Source organism: Delphinus delphis, chromosome 17 (genome assembly GCF_949987515.2).
Source record: "Delphinus delphis chromosome 17, mDelDel1.2, whole genome shotgun sequence".
Lineage (NCBI taxonomy): Eukaryota > Metazoa > Chordata > Mammalia > Artiodactyla > Delphinidae > Delphinus > Delphinus delphis.
Genome location: NC_082699.1, coordinates 68,256,788 through 68,273,867, shown reverse-complemented (window position 1 = coordinate 68,273,867; position 17,080 = coordinate 68,256,788). Strand labels below are relative to the sequence as shown.

Below are 17,080 nucleotides of genomic sequence, written 5' to 3'. Positions count from 1 at the left end.
TACTATTGCATCCATTTTACAGATAAGGAAACTGAGGCTAAGGCAGGTTAAATAAATACCAGACCCAAGATCAACCTCATATGACTCTACAGCCCAGATCAGACTTTGCACCAATGCCTCCCAAGTTCAGCCTTGCCTGTCTACTCAATGCAGACAGAAAGCACAAAGGTACTGAACAAGACCCAGTGGGGAATCGGATCTGTGTGAACAGTCCACAGGCTAGCTATGGACATTTCTGTCCCAGCCTCAGAGCTTCTTATGCACTACGGCTTGTACTATACTGGCCACTTCGTTATTTAGGAGAAATAGTCCAGGATAGCGGGAGGAAAGCAAGCTCAAGAGACAGAGACCGGGGCTCAAACTGTGACTCTGCCACTGTGTGACCGTGACCGAGTTGCTTAACCTACATGTCGATCCTTAGTAAAGAGCCTGCACCATCACGCCTGTATGGGTTGGCCAGCCAGGAAATGTTGGTTCTTATTTTTTCTTCCACTTTCCAATAAGATAAGGACCCACACTTAGTCGTTCTGTTTGTGCTAAGAATGCAAGAATACAGTTAGGGAGTTGGACAGCCATCACCTGAAATTGTGCAAAATGAGGGAGCCAACTGCCAACAAGCATGATAACACTGGGAGGAAAAAATACTCAGTTTTCCTTCCATTTAAAAGTGCCATTGGGCTTCCCTGGTGGCGCAGTGGTTGAGAATCTGCCTGCTAATGCAGGGGACACGGGTTCGAGCCTGATCTGGGAAGGTCCCACATGTCACGGAGCAACTAGGCCCGTGAGCCACAACTACTGAGCCTGCGCGTCTGGAGCCTGTGCTCCGCAACAAGAGAGGCCGCGATCATGAAGAGGCCCGCGCACCGCGATGAAGAGTGGCCCCCGTTTGCTGCAACTAGAGAAAGCCCTCCCACAGAAACGAAGACCCAACACAGCCAAGACCAAATATATAAATAAATAAAAGATGACTATTAATTAAAAAAATAAAGTAAAATAAAAGTGCCATTAAAAAATGAATCTTCAAAAAAGAATCTTCAGAGCGTCCCTGGTGGCACAGTGGTTAAGAATCCGCCTGCCAATGCAGGGGACACAGGTTCAAGCCCTGGTCCGGGAAGATCCCACATGCCGTGGAGCAACGAAGCCCGTGTGCCACAACCACTGAGCCTGCACTCTAGAGCCCGTGAGCCACAACTACTGAGCCTGTGCACCACAACTACTGAGTCTGCATGCCACACTACTGAAGCCCACACGCCTAGAGCCCGTGCTCCACAGCAAGAGAAGCCACTGCAATGAGAAGCCCGCGCACCGCAACAAAGACCCAATGCAGCCAAAAATAAAATAAATAAAATTAAAAAAAAATTTTTAAATGAATCTTCAGGTATAGTAACAGGAGAAAGAGTCAGGAGTGGTCGAAAAGGTCACAGAAATGCTCTATATCAGATTTCACTCAAATTCATATGATATTGGCTACCTCGTGTGGGCCAGCCACGGTTCTAGAAACTTGGATCACCATCATTCCCTTACAGAAGACTGCACTGAAACTTTCAATCAAGACCAGAAACCCCACTTCAACATCTGGCCTTTCTGCCAATACATCTGTCTTCAAAAAGCATCCACTTCAATACCACTCCCCGCCTCACTCACGCACCCACTGCAGGAGAGAACCTCAAGCTAACAGAGACCTCACAGCCGCCCTGCTGGCCCGAGTCTTCTGGGGTTTTACACTGTGAAGATAATAACTGAATTCAGATCCTGGGGCCTTTACAGGCAGCTCCAGCCAGGGTGGCCCTGGGAAAGTAGGACCCACCACCCACCCCAAGAGAAGCCAGAAATTCCAGTCTTCACACGAAATATATGGGCTGTTACGGTGAGTGACTTCAAACACAGGCCCAAGAAAACCCTATCGGAGCAGCCCAGTCAGCCCTGAGCATCCTCGCTGGCTGGGACCACCAAGGGCAGGAAGACTGGTGGAAGGCAGGACCACCAAGGGCAGGAAGACTGGTGGAAGGCAGGACCACCTAAGGCAGGAAGACTACCTGCATCTCAGGGGCTGACCTGAAAGCGGTTCTCCACCTCACCTGGGGAGCTCATTACAAAGGCAGATTCCATTCCCCTCACCCCCATGCAGATGTCCCCGCCCCCTCCCCCTTCCTGGGAAAAAAGGGGGGTGCTAGCACCCTGGTCTAGCCCAACTTCCTCTCTTTGTGTAAGGGATAACCAAGAACAGCAGAAAGAAAAGGACGCTCCCAAAGCCTCCTGACTAAAGAGAGGGTACATCTAGAACCTGAACCCTAGGGGGCTTCCCCAGCACCCTGCAGCCTCAACATGGGTCTCCCCTCAGAGTCAAGGAGCTACTCAATCTCCTCGCACGGTGCCGCATCCCCGTGCCCGCCTCCCAGACACAGACCCTTGGCGGTCCGTCACTGTCAAGGCCTACAGCTGCTTTCTCCATCCCAGCGGCTGAAGTCCACGCCCCAGCTTGCCCTCAGGGCTCAGGCTGCAGGCTGAACCTACAGTGACAGCAGGACTCCAGATGCCACTTTAGTTTCCACTAGCTGCCACTATTAAGTGGTTTCCTGCACTGCTGACAGCTGCCTTCCATGGGGAAGACTCCAGCAGCTAAGCGGCAAAGGAGAGAAGAAAAAAAAAAGGAAAGAGAGGATGAAGGGAGCACACAAACCAATGAACTTGAATCAGAGAATCTAACATAGAACTGAGGTCTGGGGTCAAACTCCAGACGCACCGCTCTCTAGCTCACGGGCCCTGAGCAAGTGTCCTCTACTAAACCCTCAGTTTCTTCCACCAGAAATGGGTATAAGGACAGAGCCTGACATCTTTGGACAGGAATTAACTGCACACAGCACAGCCAGTGCCAATACATAGATGTTACTGTCTCACCTGGTCCCTCACGGGGGTGGGTTTTCAAGGTCATTTCAAGATGCTCGCAAAATACGCAAGACACAGGAGATTTGAACACTCCTCCTGTGGCCCTGTCATGACAGGTGACCCGGCCGTCCTCCCCCAGATCTTGCCTGATTCGCTCCTGCCCCAGCTTGCTAAACCTGCCCACGCTTCCTTCCTATAACTCAGCCGCTGGCTAGAGTCAAACTCCTGGGTTCTGGATCACGAAGGAATGCAGCCGATCCTGCGAGGAGGACTTGGGATGGGGCCTGTAACGGCGTGGGTGGGGCAAGAGAACTCGAGGGTGGCCAGCGGCACACTGGGTCAAACGCCCTTTCGGGCCCAGGCAAGTCCCACAAAGGACTCGCTGTGGAGGACAGGGCTGCAGGGTGACTCAGAGGCCACACTTCAGGACCGTGACTCAGCGGCCCGGTGCAGAACTGGCTGGCCCATCGCCCTAGAGCCACCCCCAGGAGCAGGGGGTCCCATGCCAGGCGGGCTGGGGAGAGTCAGTCCTGAGGAATGCCCCCTGCCCGCCCACCTGTGCCCACAGCTGGCAACTCATGCAGCTGGCATGCCAGGGTGGGAGTGGGGGGCCCCCACGTGACCCCATCTCCCTGCCGCTGCGCCAGGGTAAACAGGCAGGAACGGGAGCCCTGCTTCCCAGTCACGGGGCGAGGTCCTGCCTGCACAGGGCTACTGGGATCGGAGGAGGGGGGCGGCCCGCGGGGCAGGAAATAGCCGGGATGCCCACTCACTGGCTTCTGGGGCCGTGCAGGTAGGTGGGGGGCGCCAGGACAGAGGAGGGCGGGGCTGGAGCATGCCCCTGGGGGACAGTGACCGCCAGCAGCGTACATTAGTCCGATGCTGTTCAGAGGCTTAACTAGCATCCGCTCCTCTGTCCCTCTCCGGATCCCTCTCTTTCCCCTCCTCCTTCTCCTCGTGTTCTCTCCCTACCCGCCTCTCTCTCACTCATTTTTACAGTTCAGTCATAAGCATTTCCCTTACAGAAAGCCTCTGCCACAGCCAGCAGCCCCCTCCGACTCACCGTGGGGCCTCCCCTGCAGCCCCCTTAGGTAAACCCAATCCTCTACCGGCAGAAGCCCCTACACACCATTCTACCCCCCAAAATCCTAGGTCAATCCCACGCCACCTCTTCCAGGCAGCCTGCCAGAGATCCTCAAAGCCAGCCCTTCCCTTTCCCTGCCTGGCCTCCTACTGGGACAACTCACCTACTCACTCTCACTAATGCTCCGCATTTCCACTGCTGCTAGTTCTTTAGGAGGTTCCATGTGGCTTCCTCTCCTGGAGCCCAGGTCCCCCAGGACCCACTGTCCTTCCACTGTGTACTTCTAGGCTCTGGCAACAGACGATCTTGCCCATGAGAGATGCTCAATAACCTTACGCCCCCAACTTTTTCCAATCAGAAATCTCCAGAGCCTTAGAGAGAAGAGTGTTCATTCTCCCTGCAACTCTATACCCCCAGAGTCACACCTGGTCACTGTTGACTGAGCACCTCTCCACGCAGCTGGGTACTCACCACACCAGACGCCGCAGAAGCGGAAAGGGCCAAGACCCAGGAGCCCTGCCCTCAGGGGCCCCACTGTCCAAGAGGAGCAGACCTGTGAGGTCAGCTGCTATGGGGTTGGGAGGGAGGAGAAGCCAGGGCAGGTTCACTAATAGTAATAAAGGTCCGGCATCATCAGCTCACATCTTACTGAGCCCTTAGTTTGTGCCAAGGGCTTTACCTCCCTGAACGAACTGTCACAATTCCCTCTCTCACAGATGAGAAAGCTGAGGCCCAGAGAGGTTAATATCACACTGAAGATCACACAGCTGAATTCGAACCCAGGCAGGCTAGCACCAGGGGCCACGCACTAACCACTACACCTCACTGCCTCTTGACCCAAAGCTTCCAACAGATTAATGACATGACATATCTAAATGGGAGGTAAACGGGAGCCCGGGCGACTGGGCTGCTGTGAAACATGGCGGTTGGCTGGGACCGTAGTAGCACAAGCGTGACTATGTGAAAGAAGAAGAAGGTTTTCCTGAAGATGAGGCAACTGAATCAGAAGAAAACCTTAAGTTTGGCGAAAGATTTGGATGCCTTTCCGAAAGTTCCTGACAGCTCTGTAGAGACTTCAGCCAGTGGGGGGTACAGTTTCTCTAACAGCGTTTACCACTATGGCTTTATTAACTATAATGGAATTTTCAGTATATCAAGATACATAGAAGAAGAATGAATATGAACTAGACAAGGATTTTTCCAGCAAATTGAGAATCAATATAGATATTACTGTTGCCATGAAGTGTCAGTATATTGGAGCAGATGTATTGGATTTAGCAGAAACAATGGTTGCATCTGCAAATGGTCTAGTTTATGAACCAGAAATATTTGATCTTTCGCGACAGCAAAAAGAGTGGCAGAGGATGCTACAGCTGATTCAGAGTAGACTGCAAGGACATTCACTTCAAGATGTGATATTTAAAAGTGCTTTTAAAAGTACATCAACAGTACTTCCACCAAGGCGGGAGATTTTGTGACACTATTTACTAAGAATTTACTGTGACATAATTTTAGTATTGGTTTACTCCTCTGAATCTTATATTTCTTAGAGAAAACGTAATCGTTCTGTGTGATGAGATGTCTTTTTTTTTTTTTTTTTTTTTTGGCCACACCATGCGTCATATGGGATCTTAGTTCCCCAACCAGGGATTGAACCCGCGCCCCCTGCAGTGGAAGCGCGGAGACTTAACCACTGGACCGCCAGGGAAGTCTCAAGATGTCTTTTTCACTCTTAAATTTATGGCCTGTGATATTGATCAGGATTATCCCAAATATTATTTTCATTTAATTTTTCTCCTTTACGTGTGTATGGTATACCTTCATATGAAATTGTACTAGGTTTTAAGAACAAATTAATTTCATTTACCATTATGAGGATGTATAAACTTTGGTTAGGAATTTCATGTTTTTATTTCACTTTTTGTCTCTTTTATAGATTAGAAGAGCTGATATTTGGAAATGCTATAATCATGAAAATGATCATTTAAATTTAAAACCATACAGAGGTTTTACATTTGCTTAGGAAGAAAATGTTATTGTCTATTTGGAGTTAAGTGGCATGCCCTTCCCATACTCATTCTTTTTCCCAACGCTTCCTGTCCCCTAAAGTACCAGAAACAGGATAAAACCATGTCTTTGTTGGACTAGTAATTCTTTACTTTTAATTTTTCTTCTCTCATTAGACTTAGTCCTCTGGTTAAATTTGAATAACCTTGAAATTTTATATTTGTGTAAATAAAATATATATAATAATTATGTAATTTTTTTCATTTTGTAGATGGTTTTTTTTTTTTTTTTTTGCGGTACGCGGGCCTCTCACTGTTGTGGCCTCTCCCGTTGTGGAGCAGAGGCTGCGGACGCGCAGGCTCAGCGGCCATGGCTCACGGGCCCAGCCCCTGCGCGGCATGTGGGATCTTCCCGGACCGGGGCACGAACCCGTGTCCCCTGCACCGGCAGGCAGACTCTCAACCACTGCGCCACCAGGGAAGCCCCTGTAGATGCTTTTGAATAAATGTGTAGACTTCAAAAAAATAACTAAATGAACCAAATTTAGATAACTCACAGGAGCCCCAAGCTTCCTCGTGGCAGGGACAGTCGTCCAGCCGGCCAAGCCGCCAAGAGCCTCTCCAGCGGGCCGCTGGGCTCACAGCCCCTTGCAACAGGATGCAGGGTTAGTGCGATGTGGTTTTGCGATGCCTCCCAGCTCTGCCTGGAAACTGCAGACCTGCCCTGTGCCAGCTGCACTCACCGCTGCTTCAGTTTGGGATCGTTCACTGAATAAACACAACTAACCACCACAATCACTGCTGCTGTGATTCAGCCCCAAGGATTCTAAAGTCAGAAATCAAGGCAGCCCCCCCAGTGCCCCTGAGCCTGAGTACGGGCTCCCTAAATCACAGATGGTTGGCTGACAGGCAACCCAGCTCCAGGTCATCCTCGCAAAGCACCAGTGGAGCTACAAGCCCTTGGGAATCTAGATGAGCCCTCACCTGAGCGACTGCACTGACTCCACACCTAGGACGGCGAGAGTAGAGACAGTGATTACAGCCTGGGAGAGACGGGCTGGAGAAACCTGATAGGTTCCTCCGATGCAGCCAGTCCACAGAAGAGCAGGGCACAGAGCCCAGGAAGACCACTTGTGCCAACCTCACTCCTGCATGGAGAAATCATGGTCTAGAGAACCTAGTGACCTGACACGGAATGAATCAGGTCTCATCTCTGCCACTCCTGACCCCTGGTCCAAAGTGCCCCTCCTCCAAGGCTGAGATGAAATGACCCCTGCCTCTTAAACTGAGCCCTTCGCTCCCTGGCCTGCGTCCTCTCACTGGAGACAGAAGAGGCCACATCTCTGCTCTGGATTGGAGCATCGTGGACTGGATGGCCGTCACCTGATTCTGTCCTGAAGCCTGCGAGGTGCGAACCACCATCTCCGGCAGACAGATGAGGCCCATGACGGGGTCCTCAGCGGTCACATACAGGTCACACAGCTTGGGACTGGTCTGGAGAAGCTCAGGAATATCCCACTGCACGACCTCTGTCCTTCCCACACAACCACAGTGCATCCCAAAGAAAGTGAAAAACCTCCGCGGAAAGGTACCCACTCCCAAACACGTTGACCTGACCAACACGCACAAGAGGCTACGGTGACAAAAAAGTCCGTAAATTATTCACAACACCCTTATTCACTGTCACCGACCCCCATAAAGGTCTCATATTTAAAATTTAGGAGACATTCCCCAGTTTTTTGAGTTTGTTTTTATTCCTCTGCCTTCTTGCTTTCATATAAAATGTTTAGACTTTTCTGAGAAGGGATAGTTAGGGAGTTTGGGATGGACATGTATACACTACAATATTTTAAATGGATAACCAGCAAGGACCTACTGTATAGCACAGGGAACTCTGCTCAATATTCTGTAACAACCTAAGTGGGAAAAGAATTTGAAAAAGAATAGATACATGTATATGTATAACTGAATCACTTTGCTGTACATCTGAAACTAACACAACACTGTTGATCAACTATACTCCGATATAAAATGAGAAGTTAAAAAAAAAGAATATAGGGGAATACTTCCAAATTAAAGTTCTGTTTCAAAGCAAAAAACAAAAAAAAAAGGTTTAGACTTTTCTGGAACAGCATGTTCTTAATTTAAGGCAAAGAGATTACGACCCACCGATAAGTCTACACAAGAGACCAAAGGACAAAATTCACATCACCTGTCTTACGATGCTCAGCCCCATGTGTAGACACGATGTAATTATGTGCTTTGACAACTGCCATGAGCTCCACGAAGATTAGGCAAAGCGACTGTTCTCGATATTCAAAGCCAGCTCTGCACCGGTCCACACCATTGCTGTGTCATTAAGCCAAATCACAGGGTCTGGGTATAAACATCAGGTGTTTTTATTAGTCGTTATCTTTTTTAGAGTCCCTGAACCAGGAGCAGTGGCATCATCACCGAAAGCACCACCCGCATGACCCCAACAGGTACACACGACCAAGTTCCAGGTCAAGGTTCAGATGTTGTATCAGGGAAACCAGAGAGATTAAAAATCTTTTACAAAATAAAGGTTCCTTACCAATGTCAAACTGCTGCTCCCCAGTTACCTATTTTGTAAACTGGATGTCTGACCATCAGGCTCCCTTCAAAGGAGGCACAAGCTTTGACTAACTGCCCGTTTAAAAAGTTCCCAGGCCTGGGGCTTCCCTGGTGGCGCAGTGGTTGGGAATCCACCCGCCAATGCAAGGGACATGGGTTCGAGCCCTGGTCCAGGAAGATCCCACATGCCGCGGAGCAACTAAGCCCGTGTGCCACAACTACTGAGTCTGCACTCTAGAGCCCGCGAGCCACAACTACTGAGCCCGTGAGCCACAGCTACTGAGCCCGCGTGTCTAGAGCCCGTGCTCCACAACAAGAGAAGAAATGAGAAGCCTGCATACCACAATGAAGAGTAGCCCCAGCTCACCGCAACTAGAGAAAGCCCACGCGCAGCAACAAAGACCCAACGCAGCCAAAAATAAATAAATTAAAAATAAATTAAAAAAAAAAAAAGAAGTTTCCAGGCCCTCACGGCTGCCACACGGCCATGCAAGCCCCACGTGCCAACGCGCACACGCACGTGCCGCCACACGCAGGCACACACACAAGCACACACAGTCTCCTTTCTCCTATTTTTAAGTTGCCCTGTTTCTTCTTCTACCCACCGTTACCTCACCGGTGTGGCCCGGAGTGTGATGACTGATTTTATCTGATTGAAAAATCAGATAAAATCAGATAAAAAATAATATCTGATTGAAAAATCAGATAAAATCAGATAAAATCAGATTTTATCTGATTGAAAACCCGTCTTTCCGCCTCCTGGGAACACCCTGTTCTAAAAGCCAGGCGAGGGGGCAAGTTCTGCCTTATCCTCAGGGACTCAAAGGATGCCAGCCTAGGAAGACCCTGGGAGGTTTTTCACTCATGGTTTATCTGGGTCCGTCCCCAAACTGCCCTGACCCCACTACAGACTCTTGAGAAGGTAAAGGTCTTCTGAGGTCTAAGAAAATGAACAGAAAACAGTAAGTTTTAAGTTTACAATGTGATGAGATTTGATACATGTATATATTGTAAAATGATTACCATAAGATGCTGGTTAACACCTCAATCACTTCACATAGTGACAATTTTTATGTGATGAGAGCACTCGAGGGGACCCCTGGGATTGACCCCCGGCTGTATCTGCAACCCCAGCTCCCTACAAGATGGCCCACATCCACACACTGGGCTAGGACTTAGCTCCCCTTCCTTGTGTCCCAACAACATCCCAGAGGTCCCTTCCATGCTCGCCTGGCACCATCTCCCCTGCCAGGCTGGGCCACACCTGGGTTCCTACCACCATGTCCCAGCTGTGGGCACCTGGGCACATGACATGACCTCTCTGAACCTCAGTCCTCTCATCTGTAAGGTAGAAATGACTCACAGGGTATTGAGAGAATCCAATGAGGCCATGATTGTTTTTCTGCTTATTTTTAGATAAACTTGAGTTTTTAGCCCGGTTTTAGATTTTACGGAAAAATCTAAGTATAGCACAGAGAGTTCTCACACACTTCACACCAAATTATATTATCATATACCTCCACCCCTACTGCCATCACATATTAGTATTAGATGACACATTTCACACAGTGAACCAATACTGATACAGTATTATGAACGGAAGTCTGCCCTTGATTCAGATTTTCTTAGTCTTTTCCTAATAGTCATCTTCTGTTCGAGGATCCCGTCCAGGACCCCACATTACATTTAGTCCTCTCTTCTCAGGCTCCTCTTGGCTGTGGCGTTTTCTCAGACTTTGCTTATTTTTGGTGACCTTGCCAGTTTTAAAGAATATTGGTCAAGTATTTTATAAATGTCCCTCCATTGGGATTTGTCTAAGCTGTGCTGATGGTACATACCCTTGACGTGAATGGATAAGAAATGGCACTTAGGGCTTCCCTGGTGGCGCAGCGGTTGAGAATCCGCCTGCCGATGCAGGGGACGCGGGTTCGTGCCCCGGTCTGGGAAGATCCCACGTGCCGCATAGCGGCTGGGCCCGTGAGCCATGGCCGCCGAGCCTGCACGTCCGGAGCCTGTGCTCCGCAGCGGGAGAGGCTGAAACAGTGAGAGGCCCGCGTACCGCAAAAAAAAAAAAAAAAGTGATGCCACCTCTGTGGTCTTCCTCCCCAAAACCCATAACCCCAGTCTCACCTTAACAAGGTCATGAATTTTTAAAATAAAATGTATGATAGATAATACACTCAATATGGTTCAAAATTCAAACGATGCCCAAAGACCCACAGTCAAGTCACCTGCGTGCCCCCTTCCCTCTCTGCCCAGCCGCCCCCCCTCAACACTCACAGGCTTTCACTTGTGTTAGTTTCTGGGGTCTCCTTACAGAATCGGGGCAAATACAAACTCTTACAACCCTGCCACACACGCACACGTTTTACACAGCTCACTATTCTGCTCCTTGCTTTTTTTCTCAACGACACATCCCAAGATCTGCCCGCGTCATGCACACAGCACTTCCTCACTCTTCCACACCTGGTCCACTGTGCCAGGGCCATCGTTCACTGAATGAACTAGTCTCCGACTCACAGACGTTCGATTTCCATTTAGTCCTCTATATAGAGAGTCCATATAAATGCTCCTCCACACATACCGTGAATAATCGTGTGCACTGTTCGTTTCACACAAATATCGGCAGGTACATCTCCAGGAAAAGTATCCCCACGTGAGGCTGCTGGGTCAAAGACCACGCGCATGTGCAGTTTGGATAGGGAACGCCAAAGTGGCCCCCGACGGGGCTGGACCCACGCGATTCCCTCCGGCGACGGACGCACGCGGGGCTGCTGCTCGGCAGCTCTGTCTGCCATCCAGGACGTGACCAACTTGTGCATTATGCGATCTTCATAGGAAAAAGTGGCATTTTTCATTTCCATTTCCATTTTTATGACAGGGTAGATGGGCTTATGTTCAGGTGCTATTCGATGAGATTCCTCTTCTGTGAAGTGTCTTCAGATCCTGGGCTGCCCCTCGGCCACGGGCCAGGCTCTGTAGGTGCTACACATCACATGGGCTCAAGTTGTGGAACGCAGACTGAGGAAGTCCAGAGCGAGACTGCAAGGCTAAGAATCAGGACCGTTCCAGAAGGGAAAAGCTCAGCCGTGGCTAGAGTGGCCAGGGAAGGTTTCACATCTGGAAGGTGGGACGTAGCCAAGGCCTCCAAGTTTCTTCTGTTCCTTGGAGAGACGGGCAGAGAGAAAAGGACCTCACTCAGAAGGAGCCCCACACAGGTAAACGCGCCAGGGAGACCTGAAGAGACAGCAGACTCTGGGGTCTGGTTAGAGAGGGAAAGACTAAAGGCAGCACGGATGCCGGCCAAGGCCTCGAAGTCACGCCAAGCAGACCACACAGCTGGGTCTCACGGTGCAAGTGGAGGGGAGCGCAACGCAAACGTCCTTTCTTTACGTTCTATTGGTATTTTGACAACAGTTACTGTGTTCGCTTTTATGACTGGTTAGTTCAGTGGCTTTTAAGGCTTCAATCACCTGAAGAGCCTTTAAAACACACCTTGCAGCCCTGAGTGGGGTCCGGGATGTGTACTTGGCAAAGGGTCCCAGGTGGGTGGACATCTCTAATAAAGGACCACTCCTGGCCCCAAGGTTGACAGGGGTGGGGAGAGCCCTACCTGGGCCCCCAGGGAGAACAGGATCTTTCAGAACCTCAGGTTAGATGGGAAGGTGAAGCTTTGACAAACAGGAATGACCTTTCCTCAAGTTTTGTTCAGGACAGAAAACCACTGGTGCTGGAGAGACGTCCACACTGGAAAGCTCTCTCGCACTCACTACTCTGTGCCATGCCTTGAGGCTGTGGACTGGGTGGGAAATGGAACATTCCGTTCCGCAAATATCTCAGGTCCGCTAAGAATTCTGCCCCAGACCAGAGACACCCTGGGCCGTTCCTCTGCGTATCTGATGCATTATTTATGCTCCTGCCAGCGTCCGGAGTGTGCTGGGTCACGCCACTTGTATAACCTCCTCTGGCAGACGGAGGATGGCAAGGTTGAGTCAGCTACGCGTGTGCTCAGGGTCAAGGGCTAGCGCTCTTCGATTTCTAGACTCAAATAATATCTTTGTCACGTCATTCCTCTCCCTCCCAGGATACAGCTGGTCTAGGATGTCAAATGCATCTAGACCTCCTCTTCCCCTCTACCTTCTCCTCTTCACCCCAGCCAGTCCACCAAAGAGACAAGCCAATTATCTTGGGGAGTGTCTGCTCAAAAGCCCTGAGGGTCCCTCTAGTCCCTAAAAACTCAAGATCATACTCTTCACTTAGGCCATTAACGCATCCGTAAGCCAGCCTTATGCTCCCTCCCCAAGCTCATCCCCGACAGCTCTTACTCAGCCCATCAGCTCCAAGGAAAGGGGTCATCTCAGCACCCACAATGAAGCCTTTCCTTCTGTCCTCCAGTGTAAGCCCCCTCACAACACACACCCTCCACGTGCTCTCCAGACCATAAGAAGAGCTCAATTCCCATCCCTCCTTCCTGATGAAATCTTTCCCCATCACTGCAATCAACACCCCACACAGAGCACCTGCCAGGTTACAGGCACCATCCCAGGCAACGAGATGCCTATGAAACACAGGTTCATCCCCATGGAGTTCAGTCTAGTGGATGAGACAGACATTCTGACGCAAGGGGATGAGAAGGGCTCTGTTCAGTTACTACAGGCGGCTATCAAGTCTACCCCAAGTCTGGAAGTCAGGGAGAACTTCCTGGCGGAGGCAGCACTTGAGTTGCTGCATCTTTAAGAAGCAAAGAGGATTACGTTGCAGGAGGGTTGTGTGGCTTGTAGAAGTAAGGGAGGAGGAGAGCTCAGTTCCGAAGGCCCCGTGGGTAAGGGAGAAGAGAGAAACAAGCCGTGTGCACGGTTGGAGCAGAAGCGCCAAAGAGCAGAGATTGCTCCACAGTTATTATTCAGACCAGTCGTGAGGCTGCAATTAGCACTGGCTTTCCCAGGCAGCTTTCCTATTCACAGGGGCACCAAATTCAGCTAACTAATGCAAATAGAGCCTCTGAATAACATAGACATGCATCAATAATTCAGAGGCCAGAAGGCTCCCCAAAAGAACCATGAAGACCATCAAGAGTCCCCCGCCCAGGGCTTCCCTGATGGCGCAGTGGTTGAGAGTCCGCCTGCCGATGCAGGGGACGCGGGTTCGTGCCCCGGTCCAGGAAGATCCCACATGCCACGGGGCGGCTGGGCCCGTGAGCCATGGCCGCTGAGCCTGCGCGTCCGGAGCCTGTGCTCCGCAACGGAAGAGGCTACAACAGTGAGGCCGGCGTACCGCAAAAAAACAAACAAACAAACAAAAACAAAAGAGTCCCCCGCCCGGATTTAGCAGCTTCAGAAGGCATAGGCCCTTGAGGCCGAGCTCTGGAAAGAAAGGGGCTTCTCTCAAGGAATCTGTCCCAAGTTCCGCATGAGGATCTCTAAGTCTGCCCAGGAAGATGAGCAATTCCGACCTCGTATAAAAAGCGAGCATCACTCACGAAGTGTTTGATTGTTGAACACCTGGCCCATTAGAAACCTCTTCCAGCCACATCACCTGTTTTCATCCTCACAGCAACCTGAGTGGTAGCAGGGTCCTGCCTGTGGCTTCTGCAGACCAGGAAGGCGGCACTCTCACCTGAGGGCGTGTTGGACGATATGACAGAAGGTTCCAGAGAAAGGATTCTGACCTGGCCCTTGAGCCCTTCTTGCTGTCCAGTAGTGAATCTAGGACGTCTGGAACAGGGCAGACCCGTGGAGGCCACTTAGTCCAGTTCCCCTCGGTATCCAGTGAAGGACAGGTGGCCAAGCTGGGTCAAGATGCCGATGCTCTAAGATTGATTAATCAACAGGGGGATGAACCAGGTCTTTTCTGAAGCGAGAGGGAGCACTCATGCACACCAGTTCCTGTGGACCCAGCTGGGCCCCGCATAGGTGACCTTCCAGGGAGCTGGGTCTGGGAGCACACACTGTGACTCAGAGACATGGCCTTTCCACGAAGAGTCAAGAATTGCTGCCCGGACTGGGGCCTTAACAAATTCAGTGTGAAGTCCCGTCAAAGAGCAAAACAGTTTTCCAGCTTTTGTCTTAAAAACCCAAAATGGATAAAAGGTCACAGGAAAGCCATAAAATTCCAAGGATGTAAACATAAACCATGCAACTTAAAAAATAATAAATAGGGGACTTCCCTGGTGGTCCAGTGGTAAAGAATCCGCCTTCCAATGCAGGAGACCAGGGTTCGATCCCTGGTCAGGGAACCAAGATCCCACAGGCCGCGGGGCAACTAAGCCCGTGCGCCACAACTACTGAGCCCGCGTGCCTCAATGAGAGGGCCTGCGTGCCGCAATCTACAGAGCCCATGCACTCTGGAACCCACGCACCACAACTAGAGAGAGAAAACCCGCGCGCCACAACTCGAGAGAAGCCCGCGTGCCGCAACTAACACCGAACGCAGTCAAAAAAATAAAAATAAAATAAAAAATAAGGAAAATAATAAATAAATAAAATATTTTTAAAATAATAAATAATAAAAAAGACTAATAGTAGTTAATTAAAAAATGTTTAAATGCACTAAAATGCCTTTGCAAATAAAAATGCAGGTGTACATCTCCTTGGTCAGATTATAGGGTACAAAAATGTTGCTGTGATAAGGAGCACACAGGGTCTGGGGTCAAGACCTGGCTTCTCCATGGATCCCACTTCAGGCATGGTGTCCAGTCTCTTGCCTTCTCATCTGACCACCTATCAAATGGGGCCAGCAGTATCTGCTTCCCTTCCTCCTGGCCACTGAGAGATGGATAAAGATAGAATTCTGAGTTGAAAGGAAATTCACTGAGTGTGTACTATGTGCCAAGCACCTCGCCTCACTCCCAACAGCCCTAGATGGCTATCATCCCCATTTTACAGGAGGGTAGACTGAGACTCAAGGACATTAACACTCGGCCCCAAACCATCCGTTCCCGGGGCAAGCTCTGGGGGATAAAAAAGATGAGAAAGAGGATTCCTGCCAGCAAAGGGTTTCTGGTCTACTTGGACACAGTGGTAGAAATGGACAGAAAAAGAAGTTGTTCGAGCCCCAGCCCTCCCTCCTCACTCAGTAGCCCCCTTGAGATGGACCCGAGACCCACAAGCGTGCCCTCCCGCCTCTGGGCATCTGTGAGAACCAGCTGACCAACAGGGACTTGGCTGCTCTTTGGCCTGAGAAGACGCCAGGCAACGCTTCATGCCTGGCTGGGCTGGACCAGCCTCCCACGTGGGCAGGGCCACTTCGGGGAACTCAACCAGACGAGAAGGCCTCCGTGCGCCCAGCTCTGGGAGCGGCAGGAGTGGCCAGGGCTGTCCCACCAAGGTGTGGCCAGTGCAGTAAGCACACGACCTTTGTCCCTTCAGAGTCTGTCTACCAGCATCCCACACTATTTTAAGGCCTTCTGAGATCCAAACAGGATTCCGGGCTCGCCAGGGACAGTCTGTAAAAGTTTTCCACTGGAACAAAGATTTCAATGCTGTAACTCAAAGCATGACTTTACAATGGGATCTGATTATCAAGAGCTCCAGAATATCCTCTTTCGAGACGCACTGCTCCTTTCTCCTTCCTGTCCTTTACGGGCTGGCAGGCACACAGCACGTAGACCAGGCAAACGCCTCACCCAGGGGTTTGGAGGAGGACCGGTTTCTCCCGGGGGTCGGCTCTGGGGTCCCAGCACTCATCGTAAGGGGCCTCTGTCCACACCCACCACAGAGACATTATTGTGATGGTAGCGTTGATATTTAAGCACATCTGCTCCAATCCTGCACTGGCTTCCCGCTTCCTTCCAAACAGAGCCCGAAGGCTGCCCGTGGTGTGGACCCCCATCCCCCTGACCTCCCCCCCGACCCACCTGCTCGTTCCTCTCCAGCCACGTGAACTCCCCACTCTCTGGGTTATTCTCCTGCTGCCCTCTCCCCACAGCTCCAGTCCGGGGCCTACCCTTCTCCACCGCACTCTGTACCAAGCAAGCCTAGGGGCTCCATCCACCACCCCCGATGCACCGGCTGTCAGCTGAGTTCAGCCAATGGGAGGCACCAGCAGGAGGCTAGAGGGCGGAAAGAGGAAGTGTTTGGGGTAGAAATTCCGGGACCCCCCTCCACGGGGCAGAGCCTGGGCCCTACCACACTACAGCCCTGCCGAGCGGCCCCTCCTCTGCCGCCCTTGCCGGGGCCGGGCCTGCACAATGCTCCATGTTGGTTCTTAAACTGCCAAACCTCTGTCCACGGCCCCTTCATCAAACCCTCCTCAGCTGAGCCAACTGGGACGCTGCCTCATGCAACCTCCCATGCCTGGTCTGGGCATCTCCTGGGCTCTCTGCCTGCGGTCTTCCCCCAGCTACTGGCCGATTCATTCCCCAACTTCGTTCCTGTCTCTGAACACCTGCCCCTCTAAGCCGTCTCTCGTTTTCTTTTTCTCCGTAGTGCAAATTACTTCCTAACATACTCTAACTCCCACCCCCTCTAGATTTAAGTGCCATCAGGGCACGAACTTTGTTCCCAACGCC

General features: G+C 50.9%; 1 long non-coding RNA gene across 1 annotated transcript in view; it reads right to left on the bottom strand.

Annotated features, from left to right (window-relative positions):
- Window positions 1-17,080, bottom strand: part of LOC132413272 (uncharacterized) — a 395,067-nt gene that overhangs the window by 346,190 nt on the left and 31,797 nt on the right. The window contains exons 2-3 of the long non-coding RNA XR_009516664.2: window positions 11,156-11,735; window positions 8,189-8,352 (exon numbers count right to left, since the gene is read on the bottom strand). This is a non-coding gene — a long non-coding RNA (uncharacterized lncRNA). The remainder of the gene's footprint in view (window positions 1-8,188; window positions 8,353-11,155; window positions 11,736-17,080) is intronic.